The sequence below is a fragment of the Macaca thibetana genome, chromosome 7, assembly GCF_024542745.1.
Source record: "Macaca thibetana thibetana isolate TM-01 chromosome 7, ASM2454274v1, whole genome shotgun sequence".
Classification (NCBI taxonomy): Eukaryota; Metazoa; Chordata; class Mammalia; order Primates; family Cercopithecidae; genus Macaca; species Macaca thibetana.
The window spans coordinates 9559889-9586457 of NC_065584.1; the positions used below are offsets into that span (position 1 = coordinate 9559889).

The 26569-nt window shown below is 43.3% G+C and overlaps 1 long non-coding RNA gene across 1 annotated transcript; it reads left to right on the forward strand.

The window, feature by feature from the left end:
* Positions 1 to 15528: 15528 nt before the first annotated feature.
* On the forward strand, positions 15529 to 24899 carry LOC126958759 (uncharacterized). The gene is made up of 2 exons (XR_007727286.1): positions 15529 to 15647; positions 24554 to 24899. It is a non-coding gene; the product is annotated as an uncharacterized LOC126958759 (long non-coding RNA).
* The last annotated feature ends 1670 nt before the right edge of the window (positions 24900 to 26569 follow it).

Consider the following 26569-nt stretch of genomic DNA (forward strand, 5'->3'; position numbering starts at 1 on the left):
CTGATAGTCACTAGACATCTTCAAGGATGGGTGAAGCCCTCCAGGGTTTTGCCACCTAAGCTTCTCATTTCCTAGGAATTCAATTCAAAAGCATTTACTGAGTACCTACTGAATACCACTGCCTATGCCTCAGGTATTTGAATGGCTAAGATGGTGGTCTATGGATAGTCATTGGATTCATTAATGGACTGATTGCCCATTCAATTTTTCTGTAATATACTTTTATATATACCATCCACTTGGTTGCTTTACAAACTGTGTAGGTTTTCCATCAGTTAGCAACACAGCTTACCATTTATCTAGGTGCCCGCAAGAAAGCATAATCTCAGATCTTCTACTTTCCAACTTTTACCAAAACTCATCTTTAGAGAAATGATAAAGAAGACTGTTGGAGGCACATGTTATTTATCCACTCGTATAAGTTGCTATGCTGAGTTAAGGTATTTTAAGTTAGATCCCTGGAAAGCTATAGACTTGGACCATTTTATGTAGCCCCTTGCCAAATCACCTACTTGGAAGTAATGTTTTGTTACATCTTTGAGTTTTATTGAGAGTCATTATGGAAAACAATCCTATGAAATTAGGTGAGTATTTATTCTAAAAGCTAGTGTTTTGGACTTTATCCATGATGCTAACTAGATCTCCCAGAGGATTTGTTTTGTGTCCTGTTTCTTAAAAACAAAACAAATATAAAAGCAAACATTTGCAATTGACCGTATTTTTCCTTTGCTTTGGCTGCCAGGGAACTCAAAAGCAAATTGGGGCTCAGATAGAGTAAGTACGAAAAACCTGGTGGTTAGCTGAGGTACTGGACTTCTATTCCTGGCCATTAGCCGTTTAAACAAATTGCATGTGAGCTCCTTAAATCCTTTCCCAAAAGGAAGTCCAAGGAGATGAACTCTGTTTACAATGAAAATAAATAAAGTCAATATTTTCTTGTCTTCTTTGCAATTTCTGCACACACAGTAATCCAGTCTCTTGAGCTAGAGTTTAAATTCTGGAGAGGAGCAGCGAGACTTCATATTTTGTTCCTACTCCCTGCGTTTCCTAGGACAACGCTGAGCATGTAGAAGGAGCATAAAGAACGTGGTGTTACTAATTACTGTTCATTTAACAGACGTCTCGATGGCAGGATGCTTCGGGCGTATTTCCACTCTGTATGACGCTTTTGGGATGCAGGCATCTTGCTTGTTTCAATGTTGGCTTCTGTGGCTGGTTTAGTGCCTGGCACAAAGTAGGAACTCAATAAAGTTGTTAAATGCTTTATTCTGGTTAAAGGTGAAGACAATTGATAATATTACTGTCTTCTACAAACGTTAGAGAGCATCTATTTTTGATCCTGAAGTTCGTTTAGGGTTTTCCCTTGTTATTTTTTTTTTCTTTCCCCCAGCTTTCCTCTTGTTTTATCCCTTGGCCTAGAAGGGATAAGACAAATTAATTTCGGTCATTATTGTATATATGACTGCCTTCCTTGGATACTCAGTCACTGCCCATGTCTACAGCTTGCTTGTGCTTTTAGATGGTGTCTAGAGGGCAGGACTGCAGCAAAGTTTCTGGCTGCTATAGCACCAGTGGGGGAAATGAAAATAGTTTGCTCAGGAAATGCCAGTGAGTTTCTTGGCAAATTCCTTTGGTATAGTTTTAAAGTCTGCACTAAGAAGACCTAGACACCCTAGAATTGTGTTGCTCTGCATTCATTTAGCGCCAACTTCAAGACTAGCCTGGAGAAAAAAAAAAAAATGGGATAGTGATATATCACCAAGATGGCTGAGCGCCCCCCGCCCCCCGCCAGTAAACAAGCTCTCTGTTAGATATTGATAGCTAGACCATCGTCAAGAGGCCTGCAATATTCCTGTGAGGACTATGTCATTTTCACAGGTGAAAAGTTCAGAGAAATTAGTGACTTGTCCAAGATTTTATATATGTTTTTGAAAGAGCTGGCATTAAAACCCCCATATCTGCTTAATTCCAAATTACATGATCATCTCTGCACATCAAAAAACGGGCACAGATTTTTCTCCTGTGGCCTCTCAGCCCCTTGCACCTCTGCAGAACACCCACCCTTCCTTATGCCATCGCTCTTACTTGACACTCCCCACCTTGGTGGAAGGCAAGCAGATAAACAGTAGATTCACTTACCTATACTCTATCTGTCTATATCTCCTTAAACCCCATCATTCCATCTTCACCACTGGAGTGACACTAACACAGGGGGTGTCTGTTCTGCTCCATCATTTGACATTTGGCCATATTTTCACTGGGTATTTCCCATATTTGGCTTTCATTTCCACAGATGAGGAATGACCCAGGATTGCAAGGAATAGACTTAAGCAAAATTTTATATTTGCCCATAGGGGTTTTATTATCTGTTAGGTTGAACTGTATGAAATTGCCAACCCTTGGTTATTTCTGCCAATTCCATAAGATTCAAGCTAATGGTAAAGCAAGAAGAGAGTAACCATTTAGTGGGTGCATACTGTAAATTATAGGCCCTGTGTTGGCTGATTTCCATGCATCCAGTAGTTCACTGTTCACAGCAGCACCACAAGCATCCCCACTGAAGACCTGAGATTCAGGAGGCCACGTCATTGCCTAGGGTCACACTTTTGGGAAACATCAGAGATATTATTTAAACTCCTAGCTCCTTCACCCTGAAACCTGTATCCACATCACAATTTCAGCAGTGCTAGGACCCTGTCCTGAGAATTTTGGGGGTTTTGAATGGAAGTTCATTGGTGCTGGTGTCGCTGGCCCTAGAAAGTTGGTGTTTGCTGGTATCATTGTAGTTACTGACAATCCAGGGTGATAGTCAAGATATTTTAAAGCCATTGAGTTTAGGGCACTACCAAGCAAAACTGACACTTGACCAATCAGAATGGATGCTGGCTGTCAACCACTAGAAATGACTTAAAGGGAATTAGCCTTCTGCTGATAAAGAAGGTATAGTGGTTGCTGCTATTCTAGTTTTCTGTATGCTGTTGTTTGCAGGGTACTCAATAGTTTGGATTATTTTTCAGCTAAACCTCATTCCCCTCATCCCCAATACTACCGTGCAGAATTTCCTTCCCTACTTCCTGAGGTTGGGCTTGGCCATGTGGCTTGACCTAACCACTGGAGTGCCTGTGGACACGATGTAATCAGAGACCTTAGATGTGCTTGTTTTTCTCTGCATTTAGGCTATAATGTGCCTGAGGTAGCTGTCACCCCTTAAGCTAGGATCCCAGAACAAACACACATCAAGTGGATGAGAACCCAATCTATAGCTTAAAACCGTACTCGGGAGACACGCAACCCGCAGCAGATCTGATCAGCGGAGCCAAGTCTAGCTCAACAGAACCACAGTAAATCTAGAAACCAATGAGCATAAGAAATACTTAGTGTTTCAAGCATTTGAGCTGGGATGATTTGTTATACAGCATTATTGTTGCAATTGCTGACTCAGGCAGGATTGTGAAGCTCAGGGTATGGCCTTTGAAACTGCATAATTCCAATCCTTGGCTCCCTCAACGTTAAGCTCCCCAAGTGTAATGTAGCTACATTTATGTTTTCTTGCAGGACTTTTGCTTTAACCAAGAGTTCCAAATCTAATTGTCATGACTATGTTAAATGCATAATGGTATCAACAACTATTGCAAAATGCCCTAAACGTAAAGTGATATGAATATTTATAGTCACTTCTCTGGAAGTGAGCATGTTTGCTTCCTCTGGACCCCATGGAAGATATTATTATAGATGGTCACACTCCTCATGAGCTTCATTGACTCATGTCAGTATTGGTGATAAAGAGATGCAAACAGCAGCACAGAGAACGTTTGGGATGCAAAGCTCTAAGCCAGTGTTTCAGGCAACACGATCTGGGTGGTTTAACAAATAATAATATCAAATAATAAATAATGGTATCAACTACCACTATGACTGTTGCATTTTCTGAGTGCCTCCCTTGGCCAGGCACTGTGTGTATGTTACCTAACCTATTATTTACAATCACACTCTAGGGAAAGCATTTTTAACTACCATTTCTTAAAAGTGGAAAATAAGACTCAGAGTGGTTAGTAGATTTATACAAGGCCACACGGCTAGGGGGTGGTGGAGAGAGTAGAATTTCCATCTGACTCCATCTCCTTCCAGAAGTACAAAATGCACAAAAGTATGAAAATGCTTTTATTATGGATTGACAATTTCTATCCCTCCAAATATATATACTGAAGCTCTAAACCCCAGTATGGCCCTATTTGGAGATGGGGGCTCAAAGGAAGTAAGACTGACTGAGGTCATAAAAGTAGAGTCCTGATATGATAGAATGAGTGTCTTTATTAGAGACACCAGAATGCTATTTCCCCAGGCACACACACCAAGGGAGGGCCATGTGGCTGTCCACAAGACAAGAGGTGAGCCCTCAGTAGAAACCAAGCCAGCCAGAAATGATCTTGAACTTGTCAGCCTCCAGAACACTGAGAAAATACATTTCTGGGATTTAAGTCACCCAGTCTGTGGTATTCTGTTATAGCAGCTTAAGCAGACTAATACCTGTCAGTCCTGAGTTAATAATGTTTCCCAGGAAGTCTCAGAGCACTATCAGAGAATGGCCCTTAAATACATGAAGTGGATGTATTCATTCCCAGTCCACCTCCTTCACCCTACATAAAGTGCAGAAAGGGTCAGGGTGTCACAGGGCCCGTTTCCTTCAATGCATCTGTGGGAAGGACATGTAGGGGCAGCTCGCAATAGCTCAGAGAATGGGACTCGCTTCAGCATGACCCTTTTTGCTCCATGAAAGCATGACACGGATTATACCTTACTTTACTCTCATAGAAATTTGCTGCTTCCTCCCGTATAAATAACTCACCATGAGCAGCAGTGCGCTCCCTGTCGGAGCCTGATCAGGACCACAGAGGCAAGTGGGGCTCAACCTGGGACTTCATGGCTGTGGGAGCCATCGCTGCTCTCTCTATTCCAGGTGGAACAGTCCTGGCGTAAGGGTCCTGTTTCAGTGTCTGTGCGCACGAATAGGGGTGTGTGTGTGTGTCTGTGTGTGTGTGTGCACATGCATAAGAAGCTTGTATCATTTCTTCTTCTAGTGAAAGGAAATTCTCTGTGCCTGTGGGTTGGGGAAGAAAGTGAGGTCTCAGGGAGCAAAAGGGACTAGAGGAAAAGATGAGGATGTCAAGGCACACCAACCTCTGTTTGTCCTCACCCTCTCAATCTGCTGAAAGATGCATATTGGGAGTAGAATTGTCTCCAGCCCATTTCATTGGACCAGGTCATCCCAGTTAGCCTGACTGTCCTGTTTGCAGGTCAAGTACAGAGGGAATTTTGCCACAGTAAAACATGCTCTATTTTCAAGTCATATGTGAAAAAAATAAATAAATAAATGAAGGAAGGATGGGGAAAAGACCAAATGCTGCCAAGTGTCCACTACAAGCTCTGGTTTTCTGCAGGGGCAACTGGAAGGTGTACAAAAAGTTCACCATAAGCCAAGGACACAAACATGTGCGTGTGTGTGTGTGTGTGTGTTTGATGTCTTAGCACAGCTCATGTTTGATGTTTGTGATGGTTCTATTTATAAACTTTGTGCTCTAGGATAGGACAACCAGAGGCACTTCTTTCCCGCATTTCAAGTGTTTAATTTCCTTTTTAACATGTCTTTAAAATTAAGGGTATGCACACCAATGCATGGGCTCACTCTTATCTTACGGCAAGTTGATCAGACTAGGGTTAGTTGTCTGAGAAGCGTGGGTGGTCTTTGTCACAAACAAGAGGAGAAGCAGGTCAGGGAAGAAGAAGACTAAGAACTAACACTGTTGTTTTGGTAGTTGTTTGTTAGCTGACTGTCTACAAGGCACATGTTCTATCAAATATTAAGTATTGGGTGCTGACTGTGTTATGAGTCTTGTACATACGATTTAAACCCCAGAGCCACTCTGTGAGGCCAGAACTGCTTTGGGATCTTTCAGATGAAGGAACCAACATGAAGGCTTTGAAATCCTATGTCCAAAGCCGCACAGCGAAACCAAAGTGAAACCCGGTAGTATTTGAATCAAGAGTTGAATCTTCTTTCCTCCCCAGAGGGAGAATCGCCCAGGGGCTGAGTGCAGGGGAAAGGCTGGTTCTGAGGGAAAGAAGCTGAGCATATTGTGGCACAGGACTTAGAAAAATTTAGAAGCGTCGGCAATTGTTTTCCAGGGGAAGATACCGTAAAACAATCCAGGGAAGGAAATAAAACGAGAAAAACAGTAAAGCAACATGGAATATAAAAGTTGCTGCATTTAGGGCGAAGGAGGCAACCTCGCTGCTCCGTGGCGATGTTAAAGCTATCCCTAAGAACGGGAGGTGGGAGTGGCCTGAGGGATGACTCCTCCAGCACGGCTCCCTGGCAGTTCCGGGCTGCACAGGGCTGAGCCGACGCCAAGAATGCCCTCTTCTGGTGATATTCTCGAAGCCCAGGATGACAGCAAGGCAGCCGAGACCTGTGTTTTCCAGATCCTGTGTAGATTCCCTTGTCAGACGTGGTTCTACTTAAGCAAATATCACTACCTTCTGTTTTTCCTCCTCAGCCCTCAAACTAGTGATAGGGAAATTATTTCAATAAGGTAAGCTGTACCTTAGTAGAGTTTGCTTCCTTTTTTTTTTTTTTTAACCCCGAATAATACTCTCTATGTCATCTGTATATTTATGATAGCTCAAAGACATGGGTGTGTGGATCTAATTAAAAATGTGAAAGGGTTTAGCAGCCTGCTGCTTCCCTGCAACTCTCTGGTTGCCAAATCTTGGCAGCCGTGTTGAACTTGAGCCAAGCGTTTAGTCCTCAGCTGAACTGCTGCCAGCCTGCGCACGGCATTCTGGGGCGAGAGCCGGAGGGGCTGCACTGCACCCAGCTTGCACAGGGCGAGGCGGGGGCAGGACCTGGGACCCAGCCACCCCGGAGGAAACCGGAGAGGAAACCAGCTCGGTCTTGCTCTCTGCTTGGTCCCAATCCCCGGCTCTTACCAAATGCAGATAGGACCAGCTAGGCCAATTTGGTGACCGGGTAGGGCTTCAAGCTACTCGCTGGGAAATTGTCCCCAGAGTTTTGCTTTCATTTAGTCGAAATCCAGTCTTTTCAGGGGAGAAACAGTTCTCCACTCTCTTGCAGTAGTTAGGGCCTGAGTGACAAGAGTCGGATGGGGTATTTCTATTGAGTTCTCTGCTGTCAGTCTGAGCTTTCCTTGATAGCTTGGCAATTGTTCTGCATCTTCTCTCTGAAGCAGCTGAGTCCGGCGCGGGGTTTCTCAAACCCTGTCGTGCACACATGTCACTTGGGGAATCTTGTGAAAATGCAGGTTTCTGAGTCTCCCTGGGGAAAGGGGAGAATTCATGTTGCCAAGATCAGAACTGACTAGAACTGCTTCCGTTCCACATTATGACTCCAGACTGGAACTTTTGTGAATTCAAGGATGTTAGGCTCTGGAAAAGTACATCTTGGTGATTTGCTCTCAGAGGGAAAAAAGGGGAAAACAATTCAAAGAACTCAGCATTCTCCACGATATGTTGACAAAAATAAGGGAAAATAAAAAACATCAAAGGCATGGGTCACTTTTTATTTTCTCGAAATGTACCAGCTATAAGCAAATTAGAGAGGAAGAAAGGGTCATATTCTTTGTATACAGAACGCCCTCCTGCAGAGTGAAAATTCAACTCTAAAAAGATCTTCTAATATACTTGAGGGGCTGAGAGAGAGGATGAAGGGAGACTTTGCCTTTTAACTTTATATCTTGTGAATTGTTGATTTTTCATGATGATTCATTTCTTTCGTAATTAAAAGAAGAAGAGGCAGCAGCTGCAAGACGGCCCTGGAGCCTTCTTGGCCGTGACCTTCCCCAGGGCAGGCCACCATGGTGGGGAACGTATAGACTTTGAAGCCACTTCGTCCTGGAGTGGAAGCAGGCCCTGGCATTAAGCTTGGGGAAGTTGGCTGACATTGCTGGGCCTTTGCAACTTCATCTGTGCAATGGAGCAATGGGGCCTTCATTGCAGCATAGCTGTGGGTGCCGCAGACATGTTTGTGGGGGGCTCATACCCAGGGGTCCTTAACAGGCGTTTTACAAATCCAGAGCCTCTCTCCGATGGGGTTAGGACACTATTCCAGATAGAATTTCACCCCGGCAGACTGCTTGTGAACACAGATATGTTCCAAAACCTGTGGATAGGAGCTAATCACTTCGAACGTCACAAAGTCTCTGTTCATGATATTAGAGGAGCCCCGCAAAAACGAGGCTTGGGGAATAGCAGTGAATTTTCTCCTTCTTTTCAAATGGCAAATTTATACATATGAAAAGTCTAAAATGACATGCCAAATAAATCACAAGTAGTCATAATTTAGCTGGCCACTTTTATTATGAAACAATAAAATGTATGCAGGCAGGACGATGAAGCGAGATGCAGGCTGTGTGGCCCCTGTGCAATTAGGGGGCTGATATTTCCTTCAGATCCTAAGTTGGGATGGCATGTCGCTTGCTTTGTGGTTTGGAATAATGCAGAACTGGCTGTTTCTACCACAGAAAGAGGGAGAGGGCGTGTGGTGCTAAGAATCAGGATATTTCCAGGAAAATTTCACTCCAAGAGGCTTTCTTGAATCTCACTCCTAACATGTGGGCAGATGATTGTGTAAACCACTGAGGGATGATGCTGGAGGTAAACATCTAATTAATTAAAGAAAACTTCCCTCTGCACCCCAACTCTGAAAATGCCCCACAGTTGAGAAACACTAACACACATTCACCCACACCCACACTCACACACACTCTCTCTTACCCGTGTATTTGTAAAAAAAAAAAAAAAAAAAAAAGCTTCCTGGTGACTGAGTCCTTCGGTCCACCTGCCTTTGTTAGTTCCAGGTCACAAGCACCTTAATCCCCATCACCCTTCTTCCAAGTCTGTGTGACCACAACCCCTTCGCTCTTCCAAGCAACATTTGCTCCAACTTAATATTCCGGTGCTTTCGGGAACAACATTTTAAAATAAACCATTTTGGCACCTTGTCAAAGTCTTGTCTAAATTCCTTCATGACAACCACTCTCAGTGAGATTTTTAAAACCAAAGGGAGTTGGGGGCAGGGAAAAGCAGAATCCCCTGTTTAGAGTCCTAATCTCAAACAATATCAAATAAGAATGTACTTGTTTCTCCTGCCCCCTCTCTAATTCCCTCATGTTCCCACAGGGTATCCTCAGCCCACCTCTGTCCTTCAATCCACATCTTTTTTGTCTCCTCCATGGGATTTGATCACCTGGGTCACTGGGAAAGGGGCACTGGCCACTGGACAAAGAAGGGCTGGGCAGAGATGGGGCCTTGGGCAGGTGTTGAAATGTAGTTCCTGGTCTTTGGTAGTAATCACTGCAAAACTGCAGTAATCACTGCTCCATTCCTATCAACAACCTGCTCTCCTTGGTCTGTTGCTAAGAGACCAGCCTGTTGTTTACAAGATCCTTGGTGGCATAGACTTCCATAATTTATAATTTATTATCTTAGTGTCAAAACTTGTGTTGGTTCTTATTTTATTTCACCATAGATCCAATTATAGTTAGATACAACAAAGGTCATGTATCTGCTGGTGGCACAGTGGCTGCACCAACAGTATCCCTCACCACCCCTAAGTTTAGGTGCTGCAGAAGAAAATGCTATTATTAACTGAAGATGAATGTCATTTTTTGTCCATTAACTTCATGCATTATATGAGTGTTCAGGTCAGTGGATTCCCTCAAGATTTGCTCACTACTGAAAACATGTTTCTGTCCAACCAAGAAGGAAATGGATTGAAATGATTTCAATGATCACAAGAAGGGAGTTGAGTCTTCTCGCTGTACAGTTCAACACGTATTGACTCAACTCACCAATCCTCCCCCCTAAAAGTTCAGGGCCATAGACATTTATCCAGCACAAGACATGACTCTGGAGCCATCATAGGGCTTTGTGGGTCCACAAAACTACCTTGTGAGGACATTCTGTACTTAGAATAATTCAGTGAATTCAGAAAGGAAGTGATGGCACAGAAGAAAGGGTCATTGAAGTAAAACAGCTCAGTCTCAACATATCAGCTTAGAGAACAAGAGAAACAGTAAAAGTGTTAAGATCATTGCCAACATGTACTGCACCAGGCACAAGACTAAGTGTTTAATCTGGAATAACTTATTAAAAGGTACTGACAGATCTATGAGGAAAATTCTAGTATTAGTCTCATTTTTACAGACAACAAAATCAGAGCTTTCTACCTTAAGTAACGTACTCAGCGATTCCTACCTATTAAGGAACAGGATGGAACTCAAGCTGAGTGACTCTAGGGTCATTTTTCATTCTCATAGAGATTTTTAAAATACGTATCAGCCTGGGCTTTGGAGTTTTTTTGTCTGTTTAATAAGAGTCCCGTATACATTTGATGAAACAGGGCAATGAGCATAGATTCCAAAATCTTATCACCACATTGTCCTCTACAGAGTCTTCATCATCTCATAGAAACCACAGAGCGTGAGAAATTTCTAGGAAGGGCATTTTATTTTCCCCATCAGAGGTCCTGGAAAATTCTAATGCTGTTTTACTGGGAATTAAGCTTGTTGTTTTCCAGAAAGCAATTATGGCAATATTTCATACCAGCATTTTTCATCACTTAATTCCTGCCTGCTCCCTGGTGGGGTCATGGCCAGGACAGAATACTGTGCACAGATCTCCTGAACCCTCGCTGGTTGGAGTTGACAGACTCAATTTTAGTACAGTGATGAAAAGAGATGAATAAACAAGCTAGAAACTGGACCATCAAAGAAGCAGTCATGACATTGACGATGACTGAACCAGTTCTCAGCCCTGTCTATTTGCTTTTCCTCCCCCAAGCAGGACCTTGTTCCCATTCAGAAGTGCAAACCCATAGACTGGACCTACGGGAAGACCCCTGTCAACAAAGGAGTGGAGTGCACATCCCTCAGTTTATTTTATGAGACCACTTTTCTGAGACTAGAATCTTCCTGAGGGTGCAGATGGGGTCCTATTCGTCTCAGTAGCTGTACACATCCATTTAAGATTCAGAATCTGAAGTTTGGGGTTCAAGTTCTCATCTACCACTTAGGAGCCTCGTGAACTAAGGCAGATTTTAAACTCTTAGGTTCCTAGTTACAACACTTGCAAAAATGGTGACAATAATACTGTCTTCTTCACAAGGAAGAGAGGATTAAAATGGACAACAAGTGTAACATGAAACTGGAGACGGAACTAGATAAAAGTGATTAACATCATTACTCAAATGCCAGGACCAGTAAAATGCCTGACAAACAATAGCCTCTCATTCAGCAGCACATGTAGCTGTGAGCTCGTAGTCAGTCTATGTGTGCCAACACTATGAAGCGTTGGGATCCAAAGTTGGAAGACAGACCTTTTCTGCCAATTGTTCACAGCACATGGAGGAGAGGAATGTGTAAACAGTTACCCAGAAATATACATGTACTTCTATGGAGACGAAGATTGAGATGTGATCTTTAACGCACTAACTTTTAATTCTCATGCCTCATTTTCTTCATCTGAGAAATGGTTCAGTCATCATTAAGTCATGACAACTTCTTTGATGGTCCATAGTTTCTAGCTCATTTATTCATCCGTTTCCATCACAGCAGTGAAAAGGAGGCTGCCAACCCCAAGCAGAGAGGATTTAGGAGATCCATGTATGGTATTCTGTCCTGGTCATGACCCTTCCAGGGACATGACTGCCTTGTCAACTGGAGAATTGAGAGAAGAATATCACATGCCATGTTTCATTTAGGAAGCACTGAATGTGTATGGGGGATGGGAATTGAAGAGTGTCTGGGGACTCTGTCCCAACTGATCCTTTTTTATTGGCTTTTAATGGGGGCTTCTAGAAAAAGAAGCACTTATTCATTGATAAAAATAAAACGTAATTAGACACAGCCTCCTCTGCCCTTCACCTGATCGGGTTTTCAGCAATGTCAACAAGAACCACCATAATGATAATGCAAATCCTGATTGCTTCTGCCCCACCTAACTCACTTTTAGTCTCACTTTTGGTCCATAGCAATTCAGCAAGCTAAGGAGTCAGGAGTTTTCAGTAAAGATGTTTCAGTAAAGATGTTTCAGCCAACTGTTTCACCAGGGTGATGCCAGATAATGCCAGACAGTGTGATCAATGGATAAAGGGATATAAAGAAGGAAAAAGTCCCTTGGGAATCAGAATCAGCTGGGCTAGAAATTGAACTCAGCCACTTTTAAAGTCTGACCCAGGGAAAGGCAAGCTTCCTAAGGGTGACTTCATAGTGTTGGTATTAGCATTGATTAGATCATGTGGGTTAAGGTCTTAGAACAGAGGAGATGTTCCAAAGAATGCTGCTGCCCTCCCTACCAAAGACTCTGAAAGACAGGATGCTATCAGAGGTTGTGCCATGGTCTATGATCATGGTCTCTGATTCAGCTCCAGAAAGTCAAAAAGAATTCATCGCCAAGATTTGGTTAGCCCTTCATTTCCTCTCAAATTCCTGACACTAGCCAATGCTGCTCCCCACTGCTTCTGGTTTTGTTTTTGTTTTTGTTTGTTATGGAAATAATAGGCAACAATGATCAGGACTAGGTTTATTGTAACTCAACTATCCCTTGCTGGACTCTAAAACTGTCCTCCTCTTTTCTTCCTGGAAAAACAGAATCGTCCTCCCTCTTGCTCAAGACAAGCCCCAGAATACCCACCCCTGAATTCCCTGCATTAATATCCAAAGCATACCCAGTCTCTTTCCTAAATATGTCTCCTCTCCACACAGTTCTTTAGTCTCTAGGGCTATCACTACTAAAGACATCTTCTGAACTAGGATGAAACATGCCCCTTATCTTCTTGTAAAGCTCTAAGGGTCCACACATTTGGTAAGACAAGACTCAAGCTTCTTAGCACAGCCTTCCATTCCACTCCAAATCCCCATGTGCCCATATCCTCCCAGGCACCCTTCCACCACAAACCCACTGAACCTGCAACATGGAATTGCTTCTTGTTCTTCAACCACGTCATGTTGGGCCATGACTTGGACTTTGTATATTCAGGTCTTCATGCTTGGCATGACTTCTCCTTTCCCAAAAAATTCCTGTTCAGCCTTCAAGACATAATCCTAGTGTTTCTTTTTCTAAATCCTCCTGGCTTCTCTGGGCACTTAGGCCAGGCATGTTACTCTTACTCATGTCTGTATCAAAAAAGCTGAACCCATAATAGAGTCTTAGTACTTGTGCCCTGAGCCATGCCATTATCCTGAAGAATGTTCCTGGGTCCTGCCTGGGACTTCCTTAATGGCCCCTAGATCTGGGTTTCTTTTTTTGCCTTTTTCAGTGTTCTTTTTATTAACCTTTCCAGGATTGTCTTTCTCCACTAGTCTTTAGATGTTGATGTTCCTCAAGGTTTGCCATAGGCCATTTAAAATATTATAAATAATTTCATATTATCTCATTTACATTATCTCCTGGGATCTCTCTGCTTCCCAGACTGCATTAACCACTCATGGTGATGACTCTGGAGCTGCATTCCCAGCCCTGATTCTCCATAGACCCCAGACCTTTGCATTCATATATGTAATGTCTGTCTTGAGACTTGGATATATCACAGAGCCTTCAAACTGATATCTTTGGCTGGGCATGGTGGCTCACGCTTGTAATCCCATCACTTTGGGAGGCCTAGGCAGGTGGATCACTTGAGGTAGAGGAGTTCAAGACCAGCTTGGCCAACATGGTGAAACCCCATCTTTACTGAAAATACAAAAATTAGCTGGGTGTGGTGGCAGATGTCTGTAATCCCAGCTACTCAGGAGGCTGAGGCAGGAGAATGGCTTGAACCCAGGAGGCGGGGAGGTTGCAGTGAGCTGAGATCCTGCCACTACACTCCAGTCTGGGTGACAGAACAAGACTCCATCTCAAAACAAAGAAACAAACAAAGAAACAAAGAAACAAACAAAAAACCAGTATGTTCAAGTTGACTTTACTTTAGCTTCCCTATAACATCTTCCTCCCCACGTCTTTACTCCATTGTCAGTGTCCCCTGATTCATGGTATTACCACATACTTGATGCCCAACTGAGAAATCTAGATGTCTTTACCTGTCCTTCCTCAACATTGACCCACCTATCTCATTAAGAAACAAGGCCTATGGATTCTATCTTTTCAATAGTTTTCTTTTTTTTTTTTTTCAATCTCTCCAACCCACTACTGTTTTCCACCATTCTCTCAGTCTAGGCCTCATTATCTTTTTTTCTGGACTTCTACCACAAACTCCTAATTTATCTCCTACCTCTATTATTTCACTCTTCCTATCTATTCACTATTGCAGGGCCAGGACAATCTTTACAGATCTTTACAGGATGATCAAAACACGAACTTTATTGTGCCATTTTTATATGTGTGATTTCCCAATGATCCCCCTTGCTGACTTGGGGTAATTCTCAGAAAACTCTGCATGAATCATAGAGATTTTGGTCTGGTTTCTAAATAGCTTGTAGTCTCTATACCTTGCACCTCTGAGCCTTGCAGCCATATTGAACTATTCTTAGTCTTTGCAAAGGGCTCTTCTCTCTCTAAGTCTTTACCTTCCATCAAATACACTGAAATATGTATTTTGGGGCAGATTATTAATGTCTTCCTTTTTACTGAGATCAACTACAGGATTAACTTAGCAGTACTTGGCTTCAAAAAACGGTATACCAGTCTCTTTCCCCATCAGTCTGATTTTTCATCCTCTTTTTTTGGATATCCCTGAGTTCACATCTTCTGAATTGTACTTGCTTCTTTTTGAGGCTTATGTAGGGGCTTGTTTCAAAGAGATACTCTACATTCTATCATGGCTGTAAGAAACGTAGGGGTCCTGTTCTATGCTCAAGGCTCTGCTTGTAGAATGCACACGTAATTGAGCAACACAACTGGGGCTTCCTATTTGATGTCACATTGCCATAGTAGGCAATGGTGAACTGTCCTAGCAGATCCACTAAACTATTCTTTCATTGATTGCACATAGTTCCTGTCTTCCCAATGTACTTTTGACGGTTTATGAGAGTAGATTTTGAATCACCCCTCCCCCAAATCTGAGTTCTTCCAAGGGAATTCCCCTATGTTTTTGTTTAAGGTTTTCTGCCAGGCAAACTACATGTTAGCATCATGCATTTTTTTCTGTTTTTTTTTTTTTTTTTTTTTTTTTTTTTTTTTTTTTTTTTGCAATTCTAGACCCTTGTGCCTGAGAGAGCAAATCCTCTAGCCCTTTGATCTTCACAATCCTTCAATTATCTTTCTGGTTTCCTTCTGTTGTCATTTAGGGTAAATACATACAGTTGGTCTTCGTGTCCATCCATGAGAGGTAATCTCACTCTTCTTTTAATTATTTTTAGATCCCTTGGCTGAATGCCTTTTAGTCTGCATGCATGCATCTCATACCACACAGCCCAAATTTCTACAACTTCGTCCAGGTGCAGTCTCCTCAGAACTACAAAGCAAGAAAAGATCACCTTTGGGCTCAGGAACTCACAGTCGTTCTCCCTCTCCCGGAAGGCACAATGACCAGGACAGTACCGAGCTTTGCAGCCATATTAAACTCACCTCCAGCTCAGCACATTCCACTCAATCACTCAAAATCGTCCTTTCCTGCTGGTAAATAACACTGAAATGTAAGTGTCAACTGTTAGTCTTTCTTATCTGGAGTCTTCTCCCCAAGTTTTTATTTTATGTGAAAGCATTGTGTTCTCAGTAGTTATTTTGGTCTCCACATTTTATAGCCAATCCCTTTGATTTAAAATATTACTGAAGGCTCTGCTCCATCCCTTTTCCTTCCTAAACTGCTTTTTGCAACACCCTTAATCTGAATTTGAAGGAAACACAATATTTTCCAACACAATTTTTCTTTTCCTTCCTTCCTCCTCCTCCTCCTCCTCCTCTTCTTCTTCTTCTCCTCCTCCTCCTCCTTCTTCTTCTTCTTCTTCTTCTTTTTTCAGATGAGTCTCACTATGTTGCACAGGCTGGAGTGCAGAGGTGCAATTTCGGCTCACTGCAACCTCCGTCTCCCAAGTTCAAGCGATTCTCCTACCTCAGCCTCCTGAGTAGCCAGGACTATAGGAACGCACCACCACATCCAGCTAATTTTTGTATTTTTAGTAGAGATGGAGTTTGCCTGTGTTGGTCAGGCTGGTCTCGAACTCCTGACCTCAGGTGATCTGTCCACCTCGGCCTCCCACAGTGCTGGGATTACACGAATAGAAAGAATGAGAAATGCATCTGAGCCTCACTCCACCAAAACAACACACTTTCCCACCTCTCACTGCACTCCAATGAATGTTTATGAGTTTTCAGACTCCCTGTCAATGGTCTTAGGTAAATGCAGTAGTATTTGCTTTTTAGAATTTATAAGACAAAGGCCATTCTGGGTGCAGTGGCTCATGCCTGTAATCTTAGCAGTTTAGGAGGCCGAGGCGGGCAGATCACCTGAGGTCAGGGTTTGAGACCAGCCCAACATGGCAAAACTCCTTCTCTACTAAAAATACAAAAATTAGCCAGGCATGGTGGCACATGCCTGTAATCCCAGCTACTCGGGATGCTAAGGCAGGACAATCGCTTGAACCCGGGAGGCGGAGGTTGCAGTGAGCCAAGATTGCACCACTGCACTCCAGCTTTGGTGAAAGAGTCAGACTCTGTCTCAAAAACAGAAAGAAGAAAAGGACCAGTGCCTTAAAATGAGCAGAAAATTTTCTGTCAAGTAGACTTGGATCCCTTTCTTCTCCTGCAGCTTATTGGGCTCACTCTTCCTCATTCGCTCATGGCTTAGCTTCTTCAGCTGTCAAATGGATAGAAAATACTCTTTCTCAGTCCTTTGAGTAGGAAAAAGTGATAATGGCGCCAGAAGATTTCTGTCAATTCTGAAGCACTATATAAACAAATCAGACTGCCACCAGTAATCAAAAAAAGGAAGGTCTAATACCTGAGGCTTCTAACTTGTATAATAAATTTCTAAGTAATTTAAGTTGTTCAACTAAAAAAGGAGAGGACATTTGGTTAAGAGAAGATGAGATTTCAAACACATTATGGTCAAGTTTAAGTGGTATTGTTTGTTTCATTTTGTTAATGGAAGAAACTCTAGCATTTTTCAAGAGTCAGTCATTGGGAACCAGCCCTTAATTGTAGAGTGTTATGGAAAGATCCATGGTGTCTAGGGTCTGTTGGGGAATTTGAGGAATTCTACAGCAAGAGCATTGTGCTCCAAGAGTACACAGCGGAGCTGGGGCCATCACACTCCCATAAAACAGATAAAATCAGACTCAGAACACAGCTGTATTAGTCCATTCTCACGCTACTATAAGGACATACCTGAAACTGGGTGATTTATAAAGAAAAGAGGTCTAATGGACTCACAGTTCTGCAGGGCTAGGGAAGCCTCAGGAAACTTACAATCTTGGTAATAGGAGAAGCAAACACATCCGTCTTCGCGTAGTGGCAGCAAGGAGAAGTATGAGTGAAGTGGGGGGAAAGCCCCTTAAAAACCATCAGATCTTGTGAGAATCACTATCATGAGAACAGCATGGGGGTAACTGCCCGCACGATTCAATTACCACCGACCAGGTCCCTCCCATGACACAATATGTGGGAGTTATGGGAACTATAGTTCAAGATGAGATTTGGGTGGGGACATAGCCAAACCATCAACAGCTATCAACAGCTTTGTTAGCATCCAGAGAAGGCTGAAAGAGGAAGAGAAAGATGTGGGACCAGCACAGGAGACTTTCTGGAGTGACTGTGGCCCCATCCGGGTGCACAGGGGTCACAGCAGTCAGAGAGCATAGCAGAGAGAAGGCACTCCTGCGTGAGACCTCCAGGTGAAACTGGGGTGGGAGTGGAAAGAGTATTTCTAAGAGGCGAATAAACAGATTAACAAAGAATGAAATTTATTGGGCTTTGAAAGTCAAATGCCACAGCAGCTTGAATTTGGTCATTTGATCTGTAGGGAAAATGGGGAACAGGAGACACTGGAAGGTGGAAAGACCTAAAAAGCTCACCTTGAAAATCCATCAAGACATTCTTTAAATTTAAATGTAAAGCTGTCACTATACCAATACTTACGGCCCCTTTTCCAAGAAAGCCTTCCCCGCGCCTCTTCCCTGCTAACTCCTGGCCATCTTTATGGCCTTAGCAAGGTGATGCTTTCTCCACCAGCCCCACCCCAACAGCTCTCCTTCTCACTCAGGTGGGTCACCCAGAGTGGTCCAAACTTCCCTCATCAAAGCAGCCTTTACACACCCTGTGGCTTACAATTTCTTACCTTGTGACCCTCCTCTTCTTTCCCTATTTAACATTATGAAAACTCTCATCAGTTTTGCATTCCATGAATCCTTACCTGCTCTGTGCACCTTGTCCCACAAGCCTCCCCTGATTGTAGACCCTCCACAGAGGTCTCAGATGACACCTTGGGAGCCCCCAGGCTGTGGAGAGACTCCTCTCTTCCCTCATCAGTGTCTTTACCCAGTGATGTTAAGAAAGCCAGGGCAGGCTGAACTAGGAATTCCCTTGGTTCTAACACAAAATATGGTCACTTTAAATGACCTAATTGTCCTGTCTAAACACCTCTCTCCTGGGATAATCGAAAATGCTCTTTTAGTCTGGCTCACAATTCCTAGCCTCCAGGCCCCCAGGGTTCCAGTGGGCGGGTGGTGGGAGTCCATTAGTCCTCACCTTCTGCCCTTTCTGGTCTCAGCTGAGCTCTTATCACCTGTACCTGGGCCTCCTGGTCTCAAGAGGTCCATGACTGCCTCTCCGTAAGCTCCAGCAAAAGATGGTGAGGTTCAGGCAATTGCCTTTCTTATTCTAATGAGCCTTGCTTCTAACAGAATGTGAGAAGGGTTAGTGTGAGTACTCCAGAAGGAAAGAAATAAAAGGAGAAAAAACAATAAATTAATGTAATAGAGTGGGAGAAAAAAAACGCTTAGATATGAGATATTCCTGATTTAACTACATGACTTTCACATGTGATACGGTCTATCACACCTTGAACCTCCTTATCTGTAGAATGGAGATACCAGTTCACACTCTGCTGTGAGACTGGAATTTGTATGTGATGTACCTGGCATAGTGCCTCAGACACATGCCCTAAAATTGGTACTTAGTCCAATGGTGGTTGTCATTATACCAAAGAGTACCAATGACTTTAAAAGCTGAGCTTTCTGGCCTTATCAGGACCCACATCTAGAGAGGGTAGAATTGTATTTTCCACACCTATTAGAAGTGGAGTCCTCCAATGTTTACCTCCTGGGCATTTTATAGAATTGAATGGTTTGAGGTGGCACTGGGACCCTCCTCTTCAGGTTACTCATACACTGTGTCACCAATAAAGAAATCCATCTAAAAAAGGATAGGCAAGCCTGCTTACAATGGCCACACTTAGAAAAGATTAAGCCACTTCCCTGGATAATAAAGGAACAACAGGAGAAGTGAACATATTCATGGTAGATTCTCATCCTAAGAGAGTAGCACTAAACCCTCTCCCTCTTGTTATCAATGCTTCTTCAATTTAAAGAATGAACTGCACCTCATAAGAATTGAATTTGCTTATTGATTAATCCATATATACGCAGCACTTGATACCATAAGCCATCACGCTGGAATACAATGTGCTCCAAACTACAGGTGTCCAGTCATTTTAAGTATAAAAATTAGGTAATTATAGCCAGAAGTATTCGTTAAATTTTGAAAGTAGATAAAATAAAACGGAACATTGATAACTAGTCGTTAAACTTCTAGAAATAAAATGTGAAAAGAGAAACAAAACAAAACAAAACAAAATCCTTCCTGTTATCTTCCCCCCAAATCCCTTTTCTTCCTTATGAATCAGATACAGCATCTCCAGGGAATAGTTATTGCTTCCCTCTATGCATGACGCAGAGCAGGTTGTGGGGGAGGCGGTGTCCACCCGGGAATGGGGGAGGTCCCTGAAGCAGAAGGTGGCTCCATCACCTGCAATTCCCATCAGAAACCTACCTCAAAGGCTATAGATCAGACATTGTTTATGGGATAGGGAGAAGGGCAGGGCTGGGGGGAGCCCACAGTGTGTGATTCTCAAAATGTTGAAAAGGCCAGAGCACAAATACATCTCCACAATTACACTTTGACTTTCTATAAGTGCTGTTTGGAGTCTGAGGAAGTCAGAGAGAGAGGGTGGGTGCTGAGCCTGTGCTCGCAAATTCTTCAGTGAAATGGGAAAAGACAGGTTAATGGTTAGTTGTCTCTGTGTGGGTGGGTGCGGGTGGAAGGGCAGAGCTGGGAGATGGTAGAATTTCAACATCAGTTGAAAAAAACAGGCCACGCAGCCTCCCCCCAGACCAGCTGATTTTCCCCCAGTGAATTCACCAGGGAGAAGGGATTTGGAGGCAAGATCTCATTACTAATTTTGTTAAAAACCCACCTGCGAACACAGTGAAATGAATAGTCCCTGGGATTTGGGGGTTTTGGCTGTGTGCTCAGGTGTAGACAGACCTTAACCTCATCAGATTCTTGACTTCAGGGCTCTTAATAAAATATGAGGTGTTCTTCCATATAAAGGGAATATGGATGCAGCTAGAAACCCAGCCCTGAGCTTGTGGATGGTCACCCCAGGCCAGCTCACAGTAAGGATATGAATCACGTGTGAGCAAATGATGATGAATGATAAACACGGCTTGTGTCCAGAGGCAAACAACTTCAGGAGGTTATTTTCACTACCTTGGCCATATTTATATGTGGGGTCATGCATCTGTTAGGACTTTCTGTCCGTGGCATTTATTATCTCATGTTTTATCTGAACATTTCACAGGTTTCTGGCTGCAGGGGAGGCTGAACAAGAGACTTAATCATATCTTCAAGGACCTGGTTCTTCTAAGACTGTTCTTTCTGTATTCCTTGGTGTTGACCCTGTCCTCAGTCTCCATGCCATGCCTTCTTCAAAATCCCCAGCTCTACTTACACTGCAGCGAAATGATTGCCATGGCTCTGTTCCTCACATCTTCCCATCACTCCATCCATAGACAAGGAGGTTCTACTTTTGTGGCTCTGTTTGGTGGCCAGTCTCTAAGGTGATGTCCAGTGATCCCTGCTTCTTGGTATTTACACCCTTGTGTAATATCTTCCTCTTGAGTGTGGGACAGGCTTGGTGGCTTAATGACTGAGATGTCAGCTCCCAGATTAGGTGACAGTAGATGGTGACATGCTTTTGTTCTTCCATCCCTTCTCTGGCTGAGTGAGCAAGCTGCTCTGTGGAGGCCTCGGGTGACCAGAAACTGAGGACAGTCTCTACCCAATAACAAGCAAGGAACTGAGACCCTCAGACCAACAGCCCAGGAAGAACCAAGCCCTCCAGCAGCCCCTTGAGTGGGCCCGGAAGCCGACCCTTTCCTGGTCAAGCCTTGGGATGGTTGCAGGTTTAGCTGATACCTTGATGGTAGCCTGGGGGTAACCTGGCTGCAGATGTCCAAGCTAAGCAACCTGGAATTGCTGACCCACAAAACCTGGGGGATAAAACATGTCTGTTGTTTTAATCCAAAAAGTCTTTGGGGGTTTGTTACACAGCAAGATATAATAAACACACTGTAGAATAAGAAAGGTGTTTCTTTTTCCAAGTTCCAAGGAACTCATCCTTGATTCTCCTTGGCTCTGAATGTTGTATGTACGTCTGTAAACCAAGGGTTTCATTCAAAGATAATGACCTTGATACCTAGAGACAGGAGGGGCCTGGATTTGTGGTAGAAGGAGCTGGTCTTCTGTCTTAATGTTCCCTTACTTCCTAGCTGTGTGCTGGGACGAGTCACTGAACCTCGTGAAAACTCCTCTTGCTCGTCTATGCAGTATCACGTTAAATTATGTCCCCCGAAGAGATATGGTCAAGTCCTGATCTCCACGCCTGTTAATGTGACTTTATTTGGAAATAGGGTCTTTGCAGAAGTAATTGTGGTCATCTGGATTTAGAATAGGACCCTAAGCCCAACAACTGGTGTCCTTGTATGAGAAAAGAAAGCAAGATTCCACATATGCAGACATAGAAGAGATCCCAAAGAAGAAGGCCACGTGAGGATGGAGGCAGAACCGGGAGTGCGGCAGGTGCAAGCCAAGGATACCAAGGATTGCCGGCAGACACCCAAAGCCAGGAGAGCGGCATGGCTGGGATTCTCCCTCACAGTCCCCAAAGGAAGTAACCCTGCTGACACCTTGATTTCAGAGTTCTGCCTTCATACTATGAGAGAGCAGGTTTCTATTTTGCTAAACCACCCTGCTTTGGTACTTTGTTATATCAGCCTTAGGAAGCTATTAATAACACATATGGGTAACAATAATTGATGCTGCTGTGAGATCATGGATGCAGAAGTCAGAAGTCTATATATAATAATTGTAGTGACCTGATGGCCAGGGCACACCTGTTCTAGCCCTCTCCACAGTGGGATTCAGTGTGCCAGTAAATGACCTCTTTGGCAGAGGCTGAAAGAGTTCAGATTTGATGAATAGAGGTGATTAGCAAGTTTGAAAGCAGTTCAAATAGAAAGCATTGGATTTGGGGCACAATGACGTGGGCTCACTTTCTTCTGACATTAGGCAAAATTGCTTCATGGCAATCAGCCTCAGTTTTGTCAATGCATGGGAATAATAAACCAAACCTAAAACATTGTTTTTTGGGGGGGGGCAGGAAGAAGAGTGAGAGGGTAGGAGAGAGAAAGAAGGTAGGGGTGGGGGGAGGGGGAGAGAGAGAGAGAGAGAACGAGAGAATGTGCAGTTTTCTACAGTTTGTCCAGTAAATGCTTCTGTTTTCACTGAGCTATACTTTTGGTCTTTCTTTATTGACTGTGATATGGTCTGGCTCCAGGCTGCCCCATCATTCCTGGGCACCATTGATGAACTATATTCACAGACTAGACATTAAAAAGTGTACTTGATCATGTTACTCTCCACTGACTGGGCTTGGAAGAGGAGTAGGGGAAGTAGGCAAAGCTGCAGGTTTAAGTCCACAGCTTCTTGGTGGCAGTGACCAATAAATGTGGCCATTGCATGCTTGTGCTTAAGTTATTTTAAACATTCCCCATTGTCACAAGGACAAAGTTCAGGTTTCTGTGCTCTGGTCCACTTGCTACTGGCCTCATCCTCCTTATTCCTCTCTTGTATTTTAGTTTCTGCAACACAGCCTGACCTGTCCTGATTGAATCAGGTTCTGCATTTTCACAGTATTATGCCTTGGCTTCTATGATTGCCACCAACTGGAATGTCCTTTCTTACTAACCACCTTTGTACTCTGCACACCTGTCTTCCCTCTCTCTTTCATTCTCTCTCTCTTTTTCTATCTCTTCCTCCTTGCCAACAAACCCCTAAGAACTACTATTTTTTTTTTACTTTCTGGATAATTCAGCCTTTTCCAGAATATCTTATGATTAGAGTCAGAACGCATATAGATTTTTAACCTCCTTTGACTTAATAATATGCATGTAAGTTTCCTCCATATCAATATTATTGCTGAATAATATTCCATGGCACAGATGTACCACAGTTTGTTTATTCCTTTACCTATTGAAGAACATCTTGATTGCCTCTAAGTTTTGGCAATTATCAATACAATCTTCTATGAATGTTTGTGTGCAGCTTTCTATGTGGACATGAGTTTTCAACTGCCTGCCTTTTACAATTAAGCTCAAATGCCATTTCCTCCAGGAAGCATTGCCTGATTCCCTGGGATCTGCAACATTGATCTCCCTCTTGTTTCCAGTGCTCCATTGCACCTGTTCTGCCACAGCACTTAGGAGACTGTGCTACACTAACTGTTCCCTGTGTGTCACCCCAGTGAGACTGTGGGCTCCAGAACGACAGTCCATGCATCTTGATTTCCACAATACCTAGATTAAGTGGTCAAAACATATTTTTCTACCTGAACTTTGACTAGGTTTTCTTTCCTTGAGCCTGGTCCATCATTTTTCACCCAGTGCCTTTAAAGAGGCAATTCCTGGAGTTAGGTATCAAATAAGAAACAAGGTCCAAGTGGTCCCTTGTGGGTCATGACTTCTGGATCACAATGTAAGTGTGATATTAATGTTTGGTGAAAAAAGGCAGGACTGTGAATCCTTAGTGGGTTCAGAACTGAGGGAAGTGGGGAGAATAGCAATAAACATCTTCTGGGAATACTCACTGGTGTTAGTTACCCAGAGAGCACATCAGCCCACTAGGATTCTGGGAATGAACCAGGAGCAACCGAGAAGATAAAGTTACAAAGAACAAATCAAACATAAAAACATAAAAAAATCAGAAAGGCTTTGTACAGATGTTAGGACTATAACACAAATTTGGCTCTGAGTTTCCTGGCAGCCCAAGCGCAGAAGGAAACATGATGAATTCCAGTGCATGATGCTCGCCAGATTAAAAGGGGAAAATGTCCTTAAGAAGCCTTTCTGTCCCCTCTATTGAGCCTGGAGATTTATTTTTCCTCCCCGTGGGTATTCATTAAAAGAACACTACGGCATGACATGGAATCTTTATCCTAACAGCAACAGGCCGTAGAACACTATTCTTTTCTTCTATTACTCCGTAGTGAGGGAAGATGTGATGGTAAGCACAAAGTCTGTCTCTGGAAGCACCGGCGCTATCTCTGAAGACAAACTGATTGTAACACAAGCCGACCCGGTGGAACGACCTCCATGCTAAACCCTCAGCTCCCTCTGCATTTGGACTGTCGCCTGATGGAAGGTGCGAGGAACCCTGTGACCACGTTGCAGTACAGAGGCAGCTTGGCCAGCCCACCCCTTGGGCCTAATTTTTCTCCCTGGCCAAAGGGGTCAAACTATTCCAGTGCTGTGTGCGCCCTGGGCTCCAGAGTAATCAAACACACATGTTTGGCGCTCCACTAATCAGGGAATGAAATAAAGCTAGATGTTTCCATATGTTGATTCAATTTACAAGCAAAAGTATGTGTCAGGTAGGGGGCACAACAGTAAGGGGTGGGCAGTGAAGAAATGGTTCCATGATGACATTTTGTAAGGAGCAAAAAGATGAGGAAGAAAAGGGGAGACACATCATTGAAGGCCAGGCCCTGTGCCAATTTGTATTTGCCTGTATATCTGTATCTCTCTCTGCCTTATCTAATGAAATGCCATCAACAACCTAAGGAGAGTTCTATCTTCTGTCATAGATAAAGAGACTGATCTCAGAGTGGCACAAATCTACAACCATGTGAAGAATTGGATTTATATTCATCGAACTCCAGAAAGTTCCTGAGATTCCTCTGCTTCATCATCTTTCCCGTGCCCTTGAACACACGTTATCAAATAGCAACAGGTAGTGCAATCACTAGACAAATGATTCTCAGCCTTTTTCTTTGCCATTAGCATACCTGGAAGGAGATGTGTTGGACACGTTTCCTAGTCACCACCCCATGAACCTTCCATATCACAGGTATACTGTGTATTCAGTTATGTATCATCTGTACACCTGTTTCTAAAACATAGAAACAGTAAGAGCCCCTCCTCCAAGAATCCATTTTAATTATCTTCGTGTGATGTCACCCCCCAAAAAATGCATATTCTCTGGACTCAGTCACGAACACATTATGAATGCATGATCACTTAAGAACGTTACCAAAGTTCATACATTTGAGATGATAATTCTGTATTATTTAGTTCATTTTTGAGATAAGTAAGAACCGAGATTCCAGGGAGGTAGACCAAGCTGACAGAGCAAGGAAAGACAGAGCCAAACATGCAGCTGAAGCATCTGGATTCCCACTCTAATGCTCCAGCTTAAGCAGGATGATAAGTAAATGGTTGTGTTTCAATGTGCTCTCAATACTTCCCACACTGCCTCCTTCATTAATAAAGGAATGGTATTTTGGGAGAAACCGGAATCTGCCCTGGTGCAATGGAAAGGCAGCAAGGCAACCTGCATCCAAGTCTTTGGGGGATTTTTTGGAAAGCAGAATGTATTAGTCTGCTATTGCTGCTGTAACAAGTTACCATAAACTTATGGGCCTAAAACAACACACATTTATTGTCTTAAAGTTCTAGAGGTCAGAGCCCAAAATGGGTCTCATGGATCTAAAATCAAGACATCAGAAGGGCTGTGTTCCTTTGGGAGGCCCTGGGGGAGAATCTGTTCCATGCCTTCTCCAGCTCCTAGAGGTCACCTGCTTGCTTTGGCTGTGGGGCACTTCTAGCAACTGCATCACTCTAACCTCTGCTACCATAGCACATCTCCTTTTCTGACTCGCACCCCCGTCTTTCATTCACTTATAAGGACACTTGTAGTCCAGAATAATCTTCCCATTTTGAATCCTTTACTTAATCACATCTGCAAAGTCCCTCTTGGCCTATAAGGTGACATACTTGAGGATTCCAGAAATTAGAATTTGGACACCTTTGGGTGGCTGTTATTATGCCTGCCACACAGACCAATGCATACACAATGTGACCAATCCATCTTGGTTTGTCTGAGACTGTATTGGCTTTAAAACTGAAAGTTCTGCATCCCAAGAATCCCCTCAGTTCCAGGCAATTCAGGACAATTCATCGTCACCCTATGTGCACCTCCTATGTGCTCCTTCAACTTAGAGAGT